This window comes from Lontra canadensis, unplaced genomic scaffold (genome assembly GCF_010015895.1).
Source record: "Lontra canadensis isolate GAN:19392208 unplaced genomic scaffold, GSC_riverotter_1.0 scaffold8, whole genome shotgun sequence".
NCBI lineage: Eukaryota > Metazoa > Chordata > Mammalia > Carnivora > Mustelidae > Lontra > Lontra canadensis.
This window is the reverse complement of record NW_022631002.1, coordinates 13,080,285-13,092,662: the sequence shown is the minus strand read 5'-3', so window position 1 is coordinate 13,092,662 and position 12,378 is coordinate 13,080,285. Positions and strand designations below refer to the sequence as shown.

At 40.7% G+C, this 12,378-nt stretch overlaps 1 protein-coding gene across 1 annotated transcript in view; it reads left to right on the top strand.

Annotated features, from left to right (window-relative positions):
• Positions 1-12,378, top strand: part of HYDIN (HYDIN axonemal central pair apparatus protein) — a 335,705-nt gene that overhangs the window by 95,654 nt on the left and 227,673 nt on the right. The window lies entirely within an intron of this gene.

Genomic DNA, 12,378 nt, shown 5'->3' with positions numbered 1-12,378 from the left:
GAGACACTGAATGAAGGCTAACGGTAAGAATGCTCACAGATCACATTCATAGGTCCTACTTTCTACCTACCAATTGCTGTGTTAAACATCTCATATGTGTTACTCGATGCATCTTGTTTATGTATGTGTTATCTTACAACAACTTTTATGAGATATAATCAGTTCTGCATTCTACAGATGAGGAAATTAAGACTTAGAAAAATTCGATAACTTGCTCTAAGCCAAGTAGTGTCTGCATTTAGCAGTGTAGCCCTGACCAGCCTGACTCTAGGGCAGATTTCCTCAACCTCTGCACTGTTGACCTCTGGAGCTAGATAATTCTTTGTCCTGTACATAGTAAGATGTTTAATAGCATTCCTGACCTTTACCCACCAGATGCTAATTGTGACAGCCCAAACTGTCTCCGGCCATTGTCACATGTTCCCTTGGCAGGCAAAATCACTTGGGTTGAGAAGTACTTTGTCCTTAATTCACTCAATAAATACTTACTGACTGTATGTTCTATATTAGGGACTATGTGTGTACAAGGCATGAGTGAACAAAACAGACTTAGTCCTCAACCTCACTGGTGAGGGCTGGGCCAGACCTAGAACAGGGTTGGTCTGATTCTACAGACCCAACTCTGGACCACATTCCCTACTGCTTCAAAATGAAAGTAGCTAATGCCTTCTATATTTACTATGTGGTAGGCACTGTGCATGACCTTACAACCCAACAAGTGTAGAGTGATATGAGGGTAAAGATAGCAATAGAAGTTGAGAAATCCTTGGGGTGCTTGGGTGGCTTAGTTGGTTAAGGTTCTGGCTCTTGATTTTGGCTCAGGTCATGATCTCAGTATCATGAGATCGAGCCCCACGTCTGGCTCTACATTGGGCTCCACACTGGGCAAAGATGCTTCTTAAGATTCTCTCTCTCCCTTTCCATCTGACCATCCCCCTCTGCTCATTTGCTGCATGCTCACGCTCTCTCTCTCTCTCTCTCTCTCTCTCTCAAGAAGAAGAAATAGTAGTAGTAGTAGTAGTAGAGAAAGCCCAAAGCTAATTGGAGCTGCTGGATTGTTACTTCCAAATCATCTGGAGAGAAGACATGGGCACATGGACACATTAGAATGCAAGCTTACTGGTGGGAAATGCCGCTGACTTGTGGGGTCCTGTTTTCCTTATGTCTGTGCTTCCAAACTGTTTTTAAAGGATAGAAGATAGAAAGGGGATTCCATAGCTGAGTAAGTTTCACAAACAGGGGTTTCAATATTTTTTGAAAGGTTTTGAAAGATGTCTAAGTTTTTAATATAATAATGTGCATTATAATTTCCAAGAGAGAGCCTTCTCCTTGGAGACATGCCTTGGGACTATTGTTTTGCAGGACCTGCTTTGTGAATGTTTGGTAAAGACAGTCAGTATACTAGTTCAGAGGTAATTATCATAGGCCAAATTAGAGAAGGTTTCTTGAGAGAAGAGCCTTGAGTTAGATCTTTCAGGACAGGACTTTTGAAAAACAAAATGGGGGATATGTATGACATGGATAATTCAAGGCTCCAGGAATGGATTAGTTTGCTTGAAGTAAGGGGTTGATGTGGGTAGTAAGGTTGGAGATAGGACTTGAGGCTAAATTTTCTCTCACCTCAGAAGACTGCCCAGGGCTCAATTAAGCAAAGGGGTCTTCAGATATGATGGGCTAGACCAGCAAGAGGTTAAAACAAAACGAACATGTAGTCTTGGGAGAACAGGACAGGTGCCTGTGATAATAGGTCAAGCCAGATTATGTTAGGAAGGCATTATAAGTCCAAGCAAGCCAAGGCTGAGCTGGACAGAGGCAGGGAGGAGCAGTCAGTCATGGTAATCTTAGACACGCTGGTAAGGTCCAGAGCATAGAAGTCCAAGATTCTTCCCAGCTGGTATGGGAGATCTGGGCTGATAACTACTGTTCTGTTTGTCCTAGCCTTCTGGGAATGAATGGCTCTGGGTTAGCAAACATTGGTGGTCAGGAGTGGGTGAGAGGATCCCAAGTGAGTTTTGTACATTTTCAATCCAGAAAGTAGAAAGACAAGGGTTACCTCAGATTTACTTCTCTTCATGAGCTCTTCCATAACTTAAAGCTTCTTATGGAGACTGGGGAGATACATGTGTGTTAAAATGTGGTATTTAATATGATTGGTTTTGAACTCTAGATAGGAACTGAATTGGGCGTTATTATCACAAAGCATCTTTTCACCATTAGGAAGAAAAATTTTTTTTAAAAAATGGGGATATACAGAAGTGGTATCTTTCAAATAAATGAGACTAATTTTGTTTCTATTGTGTGAAAAAAAAATCACTGGAAACAGGAAGGGGATAGTATTCACTTAAAATGTAAGTGGTATTTATGGCATCTATAATGATTTTATTTTTTCTGTATATGATTCTCTTTTCTTCTCATAATATTCATTAGCCAGTTCTTGACAATCTTTACAAAATGAAAATGAAGGCATGGAACTTTCCTCGTGTCTTCTTAAAGTTATCCTGGTCAAAACAGCTGAACTCAGTGTCCGTAACAGTGAATTATTTATTAATGTTAAGTCTCCCTTTTTTCTCCTCCTTCGAGATCCTAATGGTTTTGTAGAAATGCATTTCTTGTGAATGTAATATAATCTTACCTTAATGTGAATTAATCTGAAGCTATTTGATTGGGAATTTTTTGCCATTTTATGATCTTCCTGATGCAAATGTGAGCTATATGCATTTTCTGCTGTTGAGGTTTTGGTCTTCTGATACAAGTAAATAAATGCTACAGTAGTTTTGGGTGAGAGAGTTGGGAAAGGACTTACAGAAGAGATGAGACCTAAACTGAATTTTGGAGGAAGGGTAAGTGGAAAGGAAGGAGAATATTTCTAGCTGGGGAAATTGTGAAACTAAAATATTAAATAACAACGAATGGACCAGTTTTGCTAGGGCAGGCAGTCATGGAAGGATGGGAAGGCGAGTAGAGGAAGGTCTGGGCTGCCTGGCCTAGCTGTTGAATGGTAGACTGTAGCCTCCTGCTTCCCACAGTGTGCGTCTGCAAATACTGGGTCTGAGGGGGATAATGTGCATTCCTTGAAGAAAAGAAGTTCTGTGGTCAAAGAAGTTTGAGAAACATAGTTCAAAAAAAAAAAAAAAAAGATTCTCCAGAGGGTAGAGTACAAGCAGTATTTTTCCCCATGACCATAGACCCCCTTCTTCCACACAGCATGCCCAGCGTATTGGAGGCTCACTGTGGGGCTTGCAGTAGGTGAGTGACATGTATAGATATTTTAGAAATATTACCTGGGTAGCCACAAGTCGATCAAATTGGAGGAGGATGGATTGGGGCCGGGAGAGGGTATGGGTCAGGCGAAATGTGCTAGGGCAGGAAGTACCAGGGAAACTGAATGTCTCTGCAGGCAAGTTCAGGGTGATGTGTGAAGGTCATGCTGACCTGGATGGTCAGCCTACTGATGGTTGGAAACCAAAGGAAATGTCAGATGTGGGAGATTCTCAAAAGAAAGATATTAAAGTGCTTCGTGATTGGTTGTTGAGGGCGAGACGTGATGAGGAATTACATATCTCCTCAGATCAGAACTAGAGTGGCTGGGAGAATTATGATGTCTTTGATGGAAATTAGCAAACCAGGAGTCTTGGGTTTAATTCCTGGCTTTGCTAATAGCATATGTGACCTTAAACAAGCCATTTGATCTCTCTTGGCTTTGGTTGCCTTGTACACAAAATAAGGATGTTGGGGTAGGACACTTAGATCCTTTTTGATTCAAAAATTTTGATTCTCCAATTCGGTAACAAACTCAGAGCTCCTTAAGTTAAGGAGTGACTTATCCTTATCTGTACCTCAGGCCTACCACCCTGCCAATAAATGAAGGGTGGAGTGAGGGAAGGAAGGAGGGAGAAAGGCAGGGGAAAAGGAAGGAATGGAAATCAGCTGATGATCATGAGTCTGGTTCTGAATATGTTGAATTTGAGACGACAATAGACGTCCAAAAAGTTTTGGACATGCAGTGTTAAATATGTAGGAGACAAATCAGAAGTGGAAGCAAGATTTATGACTATTATACAGAAGTCTTCATTGAGGGCATGCCAAGAAGATGGAATTCTAAGAGCAGAGCGAACTAGGAAAATTGCAGAGGGCCCAAGACAGACCTGACATGCTCACCTTTGGGGAGCCTGTGAAGAGAGGAGAGGCTGTAAATTCACAGAGAAGGATAGCTAAGAGGAGAAGCAGCCATCTGGGAGCACAGCAGCATATCTCAAGTACCTTTCTACCCTATTCTGGCAGGTTCTTCACCGTTTTCTTCTGAGGTTTTCTTCTGAATCATGCTCATGTATTAGATCAGCTATGCCAAACGGCAACTATTTAATTTCTGACAGATGAGCTATGCATCAGCGATTCGTTTTTTTTATTACAGTGTGATTCCTTTTAATTAGCTTCTTGATTATGAGTTGAGTTCACAGTAGAAGCAGGGAAGATTAAAACCAAGCAGTGTTACCTACTGATCCAAAAATCAATCTCAAATGGATACCCTATCCACAAAAATAAAAATAAAAATGAAAGACAGATGTCAGGGCTTAGAGACCACCTTGCTTTCTGAAGGGTTCTTCAGCCTATGTGTCCACTGAGGAAGGACATTATCTTCAGATGAAGTAAACTTAAAAAGGGGAAAAAAAAAAGCTGTTACCTTAGGGTCTGGAAGGAAGTAAGAAATGATATGCTTATTCTGTCAGACCCACATCTAAATATCTTGGCTCTTCCATGCATCACCTAAAACCAAGTTTAGTTTAGCCCTTAACTGTGTTCTGTGCATATTGAATGTTTTATGAGAACATTGTTCCTATCTTAGAGGCTCTTGTAATTTAAAGCAAGTAGATTTAGGATCCAGATTAGTCACTGTCCCTAAAAGGCCCACAGGTAGTGATGAGTATGAATTTAATAAATTTGTATTAATTTGATCATATGAGAAGTAGTTTAACTCAATGCTGACCCAGATTCTAGAACTGCAAGTTCTTATTCTCTTCTACCACTTAGTCACTGGGTAGTTGCATTGTCTGTTCACCACTTAGTCACTGGGTAGTTGCATTGTCTTAGCTCACTTTCTCCTCAATATGCTCATTGTATAACATTGCCATAGAGTCTGTTGTTCAAACCTGGAGTTATGCTGGAGTGCCTTGAGTATGTACTGATACGGTCTCAGAATGCAGAGGTAGGGGTTTGTCTTTTGAGAGACCCCAGAGGTGTTGACTGGTAGAGAAAAGGGGTAGACAGGGACCCAGAGTGATCACTGGGGCAGATCCAGGACAGAGGTCTGGAAGGATTTTTTAAAATCTTGGTAATTTATTGATCTTCTAGTGGTAGGCCATGATTATTGTTCTAGTCATAAATACATGTGATATATTACTACTATTTATATCAAGTTTCTCATGTCAATTCTTTTGATAATGTCTTGGAATATTAACCTAGAATTTTCCATTTATGCCTTGCCTAGGGAAGGTACTGAGTTCTGCAGAATACTGATTATTTCTCAAGCTATCTGCTTCTGTGTATTTTTTTTCCCCCACTTTGGAAAAAAATTGCAAAACTGAGTCTATTATGAATGTTTTGTGCCTTCCAGAAAAGCAAGTGGAATCGACTACTTTCAGAACTATAATATTCTATTTTACTAGATGGACTCTGGCTATACAGAATTTTGACAGTCTCATTATGTTATATCCTCTGCTTAGGTCTCTTGGGTACCCTGAGTGAGAGAGATTCAGAGACAAAAACCACAAATCTGAGAACCGCGAGGCAGAAGAGTATCACAGGGCAAAAAGAGAATTAAGCTTTCAATTTCCATGGGTGTATGGGAGTCCTCTGAGAAATCACAATACAGATGTGCTGGCCTTATTTCTGGACTCTGGTACTCCTGGTTCAGGTCACACTTCAAAGATGTAACAATTTTCTGAATATTGAACACTTGATATTTTCTCAAAAAGAAAGGCCTGGGAAAGTAAAGATACTTGCCCAAACTGATCCTAACTGATTGCCTGACATCAGCAAGCAGGGCAAACATTTCTACTTATGTTAGCAAATGTCTTTTCCATCAAAGAAAACTTCATCCAGTATCCCTAGGGAAGCTTTACCTTAATTTAACTAAGCCTTGAAAAGGAAGGGAAACTTGATCATTCCTTTATTACCATGTAAGTAATAGTAAACCATGCTTTGTCGTCACCTAAGCCTACAGAAAACATGCGGTTCAGCAATTCGGACTGATAGCAGAGCTCAAATTTAGTTTGCTTTATTTTTCCCAAATCGGCATAGCATGTAGGCTCAGCAGAACCAGGTTGGGTGGAAGCCCAGATCGCTACCAAAAGAGGAAAGATCTAGCTCTTTACTGCAAACCCCTTCCACTTCTTGTACCATTAGTCATGAGTCACATTGCAAACATGTGGGAGCTGACTCCTCAGAAATGGACACCAGAAGGGAGAAAGGAGGGCAGGAATCTGCTGAGAGCAAACTGTCCTTGACAAGTCACAGCTCTTCTGTCAGTATGATTTTCCATCCTTCAGCCTCCCTTTATTATTATTTGTTCTCTCTGATCCTTGTGCTTAGGCAAACCTTTTCCAGCTGTGCTGGTATGTCCTCTGTTGTATGGAGAGGTTTTGTAGGTCTTGAAATAAGTTAACAGCCTTCACTATTGAAAGAGACATGAATCTTGTCTCTCTACAGAAGGGCATGAACATCACACACAACTGCCTTGGCTCCTAGAAAACCCCAGTGGAATTTTCATTGCATAGGCGTTGGGGTATCTCACTGAAGACAGAATACAACTTTAGTGAGACTTGCTCTGACAGATGGCCAGACCTTAGACCCCTCTCTTAGAAAGTTTACTGGTCATTATTTTGAGGTCAAAACTTTACTAAAATCACAGTGTCTTGCCCCAGGAATTACAGTGGAGTAGAAAAGTCTCCTTGAATATCATGTGCCAACTCAGTCTTTTCTCTCAATGATAATTAGGGTAGTTTACCTTCAATATGTTAGCTTCCATTTTTTTTTTTCCTTATGTCTCTTTGAGACAACTTTTACTTGCCCTAAGTGGTGATAAAGGGAGCCATGATTTCTCTTATTGATCTGGAAGATTCTAGAAGTGCAATTGTAGATGGTGAAACAGATTATAATTTCTCATCAGTGCTTCTCTTTTTAGTTGATTGATAGGAATTTAATTAAGAAGTTATTTTTATTTCCCAAGAGAAATTTTACATTTTTTTCCTTAAATATGATAACACAGCTAAAGGTATTTGTTTATGTAGTCAGGAATTTTTCCATTTGGTGGAACATGATGAAATTCATCACGTATTTTTCACATCATTTTTCACTGACCTTGTTCTGAACTGACTTCACCTTGACCCAACCAGGATAGCTTTATAAAGACCTTCCAATACACTTCTGAAGAGCTTCAACGCATGAATGTTGACTGTGTGTCGTCCAAAGGAGCCTCCTGTGAGTCACTTTCCAATGTACCTGCACATATGAGCATACAGTGCCTCCTACTTTGTTCACCAGGTCCTCCTGGCCTCATCTAAGCCTGGTTATCAGTTGTAAGGTTTTTAGATTTCTTCTGGAATTTTTTTTTATGATGTGAGAAAGGTGAGGCCTGATCTTTTGTTATAATTGCAGGGGGTTCAGGAAATTAAAGAAAAATATATTATAAAATCCCAGTTCTCCCACTTATGGTTGGTGTGGTCTTAGGTGAGATACTTAACCTCTGGTTGTCTCATCTTTAAAATGGGGATAATACTTAACAAGATTGTAAAGTTTGAGGTGGATTTTGTACATCGGTACTTACCCCAGTGCTGGGAACACGAGCTCTTGGTTAATGGTTGCCGATATTATGATTTAGAGTTAGATGTGATTCGGTCTCCTCGGATTAGGGAGTATGATTGGAAAACGTAACATTAGAATGGCAAACATTTAGATCGTTCTCCTAAATTTAAGTTGGGGGTTAAAATGCAACTAATTAAATCGACAAATGTAGACATTAAGTCATCATGGGAACTATTTTCCAGATAAACCAAGTGGATTAAGTGTATTTGTAACTCTGTTCTTGCAGTTGGGTTCTGATTTTGCAAAATTTGCAAAAATAATCCTTCATTGGAAGGGAGGCAGTGAGGGATGAAGGAAGGAAGGAAGGAGGAAGGGAGATGAGTGATAGGTGGGAAGGAAAGTGATTTTTAAGATATTTTCCTTTTTATTTAAGGATTTTCATGGGAGATTTTTAAAAGAACAACTTTAGTCATTGTCAATGTAAGTTTTTAAGAAGATCATTTTAAAAGGACACTTTTCTCATGAAGGTATCCATCGCCTGTGATGAACTAGTGGCAGGGTGTCCATAGACATCTCACAGAAAGTCTTGGAACTGAATCCGTCAAGTCACTTGGTTGGTTGTAATTATTCCGGATGGAAAGATGAAGTTCCATTTCCAGAGATATGTAATATTTGAGTAAAAGCTGCAATATGAGAGTTCGCTTAAGACCTGAAAACTTGATTCAAATTCAGAGTTCAACTTCAATTCAATTCAAAGTTGATTCCTTCTATAAGACCACTTGATCAGTAAGTGAAATGCAGCTATGGATCTGAGGAAAAAAACAAAACATTAAGACCAAAAAGGAAAATATTTGTAACATAACTGAAGGCCATTTTGACAATTATTTTCAACAAACAACATAATAGTCACTTACAGATCATATCCTAGATACTCAGTCTTTCATTTGGAGTGGGAGAATAGACTTACGGGAGAGGGGTCATGTACGGAAGGAACACAGAGCAGCAGGGGTTCTGTGCCATGAGGCTGCTTTCCGAGGACCAGGAAGAAAGGATATTAATGGCAGAGCAGCCAGGGAAAATTCTGAATGTTTTCCTTTTCAGAAAGAGACTTTAGAACTGAACAATAACAAAGGGAACATTCTTTTCAGGGACTTAATTTCAGGAGGGTTGGAGAAGTGATGTGAAATGTTTCAAAGCTCTGTAAGTAAAAAGTGGGGTCGGTTTAGGCTGATCGCCTGTTTCTGAGGTTTATTTTCTCTGATTTGCTAGAAAGTGCTATGTTGAGTTTTTGCCATAAAGAAATAGAAGTTATTTCACTTTTATTTTAATCCCAACTGAAAAATAAATGTCCTTCTACATGTTTTTAACTCCTTCAAATGACCTAATATTGAAAACATCCCTCTGTGAAAGGGAACTGAACGACCACACTTCTGTTTTTATAGATACGCATAGTCCTCTTAATGCACATGACCTGCGACAAGCCCATTATGTTGTCCCCTCAAGAGGGTTTTAGAATCGGATTTGTCCTTGAATTTCCTCCCAGGGCTCAGTAAAACCTGCAAGTTACTCACAGCTGTCTCAGGCCCGGCAAAACCCCTGCAGCCCAGGATAAGACAGCACTGAGCCCACAGTCCCATTCACTCAGGGTGAACCCTCTGGACTCAGTTTCCCTCACCAAGCAGAAGTGCTTCTCAGCCCCGGGAGCCTCCATATCAGATGATACTCTTACGGATCACATCCAAACACCAGCACTCCCTCCTCTGGGGGGTTTCTGGTCACCCATGGATTGGGCCTTCCCACCATTTTCCAACCCACCAGTTCTGATAATCAGGTTTCTGTGATGATGGGGTGTCCAGGAATGCTTCCGGGATAGAACTTAAGTGTGTTGCCTTTTTGTATGCATATGGGCTTTGGGTTCTCTTGCTGGGATAATGTTTTTGAAAGTGGTCTGGCTCACCCATAAAATGCTTGAATTTTCTCACAGGTACTGAGCTTATCTGATTTCTGGTGTATCCTTAAGTGCCACTTCCTCCTGTTCTTTTTTTTTTTTTTTAAAGATTTTATTTATTCATTTATTGGAGAGAGAGAGAGCACAAGCAAGCAGAGAGAGAGAGAGGAGGAAGCAGGCTCTCCGCCGAGCAGAGAGCCCGATGCAGGGCTTGATCCCAGGACCCTGAGATCACGACCCAAGCCGAAGACAGAGGCTTTAACCCACTGAGCCACCCAGGCGCCCCTACTTCCTCCTGTTCTGATGAGACTTTTCTGGCATAGGTTTTCTCAGGATCCAGGGTAGCTCCTTTGGTCAGTCAGTTTGGATAGAAACAGGTCAGTTGTGTCCATTCTATACCCCCAAACAAAGCAGTGTCTAAACCCACCAGGGGAATACATTTGTCTCAGGAGGAAGCCCGGGTCTTCAGCTGTTTGGGGATGGAATGCCCACTGATGGACCCGTGAACAGATGAGTCACCTCTTCTGCCTGGCTTCTTTGCCCAATCTAGCCATGGGTGTTCCTAATGCTCCATGTCTTTGGAACCCCCACAAATCATTAAAGGGCAAGTATTTTCCATTTATCAGAAGGGAGCAGGTCCTTGTTTCAAGGTTTGGAAAAGTGCCACAGGGCAACGCCTCAAAAAGTGAAAATGCTTAGGGCTTCCCTCTTCCCCACATGCTCTCAGAGGCTCCTTTCAGCTCTAAATTTGCACGAGTTTGGGGTTCCAATTGAGGAGAAAGTGGCAGAAATAGGTTGCAAAGTTGAATAACATCTGCTAGTAAGTACACAGCATGCAAACTGAGTATGCTGATTGGCATAAGACTGATTGGATAATATGCCGAGAACTATGAGCCACCAGTGGTTTAGGGCCAGGAACAAAGCAGTCCCTGTGTTCATGGGGCCTCATCCTCGTGGGCTGATCTGGGCTGTAAGAGCTCCCAGGACCCACAGGATGCTCGTGGTCCTCACTGCTGCTTCTGTGCCCTTTGTCATTGTGAAGTCAGGGGGCACTGCCTGGGAAGTACACTAATCAGTCTGTTACCTTCATAAACAAAACCAGGTGGGCTCTGGTTTGCTATTTCCACCCTCCTGTTTGATGTCTGTATTTTAAACCATTTTGTTCTCTGCTCAAATCTTTACTCCAGCACTATGTTCATTTCAGCCAGACTGGAATGAATAGAATATGTATTGGGGATTTTCTGAAACTGGAACCTAATTATTTACCAAGTTGTCTTTGCTTATTTTTCTGTTTAGTTGGTGGGATCATTTAAAGGTCTTTGGATGTGATTATCACTTATGCCTAATTTAATTTTTTTTATTTTTTATTAACATATGATGTATTATTAGCCCCAGGGGTACAGGTCTGTGAATCTCTAGGTTTACACAATTCACAACACTCACCATAGCACATACCCTCCCCAATGTCCATAATACTTATGCCTAATTTGATCTATTTACAAAAATCATTGAAAAAATACATGCTTTTTCCTCCCCCTATTTTTTCAATACTTTCATCTTATTCTTTCCAGGTGGCAAAAAATAATATCAATTCTAGTAAGCATTTTTTGAGCTCTTACTAAGTACGGAGCATGGGGCAAAGCATGTGACCTGCATGACCTTGTCAGACCTTGGGTGGGAAACCCTTTGAGGCAGGTAGGACTACATCTCCTTTTACAGCCCTGACAAGTTCATGAAGAGGCCTCAGGTTACATGGTCAACACAACAATATTTTTTAAGAGATACTTCAAGGGAATTTCCATATGTGGCCTGTTGTATATTATAATTTCTCTATTATGACTTTTGAGTGGTTTGCATTAAAAAAAGAACTATCACACTGGATTAGAATCAGTGTTTGACCATAAGAGACTCTTAATCTCCCAAAACAAACTGAGGGCTGCCGGGGGGAGGGGGGAGGGAGAGGGTGGTGGGGTTATGGACATTGGGGAGGGTATGTGCCATGGTGAGTGCTGTGAAGTGTGTAAACCTGGCGATTCACAGACCTGTACCCCTGGGGCTAATAATACATTATATGTTAATAAAAAAATTAAAAATTAAAAAAAATCAGTGTTTGGTCATTGTTTTGCCTTGGGCCATTGTTATGTTTGCACAGAATTACAGTATTTCATTATGTTGTCACCTCAAGAGTAAGTTAGCCCATCTGGACCTTGTATGCATATATATAAGGTGCAGCACGTCCCAGGTATATTATACAGTATTTGTATGCACATTTATCCTCCCTCTAAGATGTGGGTTCCATGCAGTCTCAGACCACACCCTTCTTCATCTCTGCAACCTAGCGCTGGTCACCTGTTGATACAATGAATGTCCATTGAATGCACAAATATTGAAAATGCTCTAAATATCCAAGCTTCCTTTAGTAATTACATATTCATGAACTCACTGAAATTACCTTTGAAGCTCATTTCCAAATTGTACCACCTCTTAGCAAGTAGCATAAATTTACTATCTGTTGGGTAAAATAGCACTTTCTTTAATGTGTTGTAAAAACATTTCCTTCAAGTTTCTTGAGGTTATAACATAAGAGCAACACTTAAAAGCAGTGCTTTCTCTTCATCACATTGGGGATT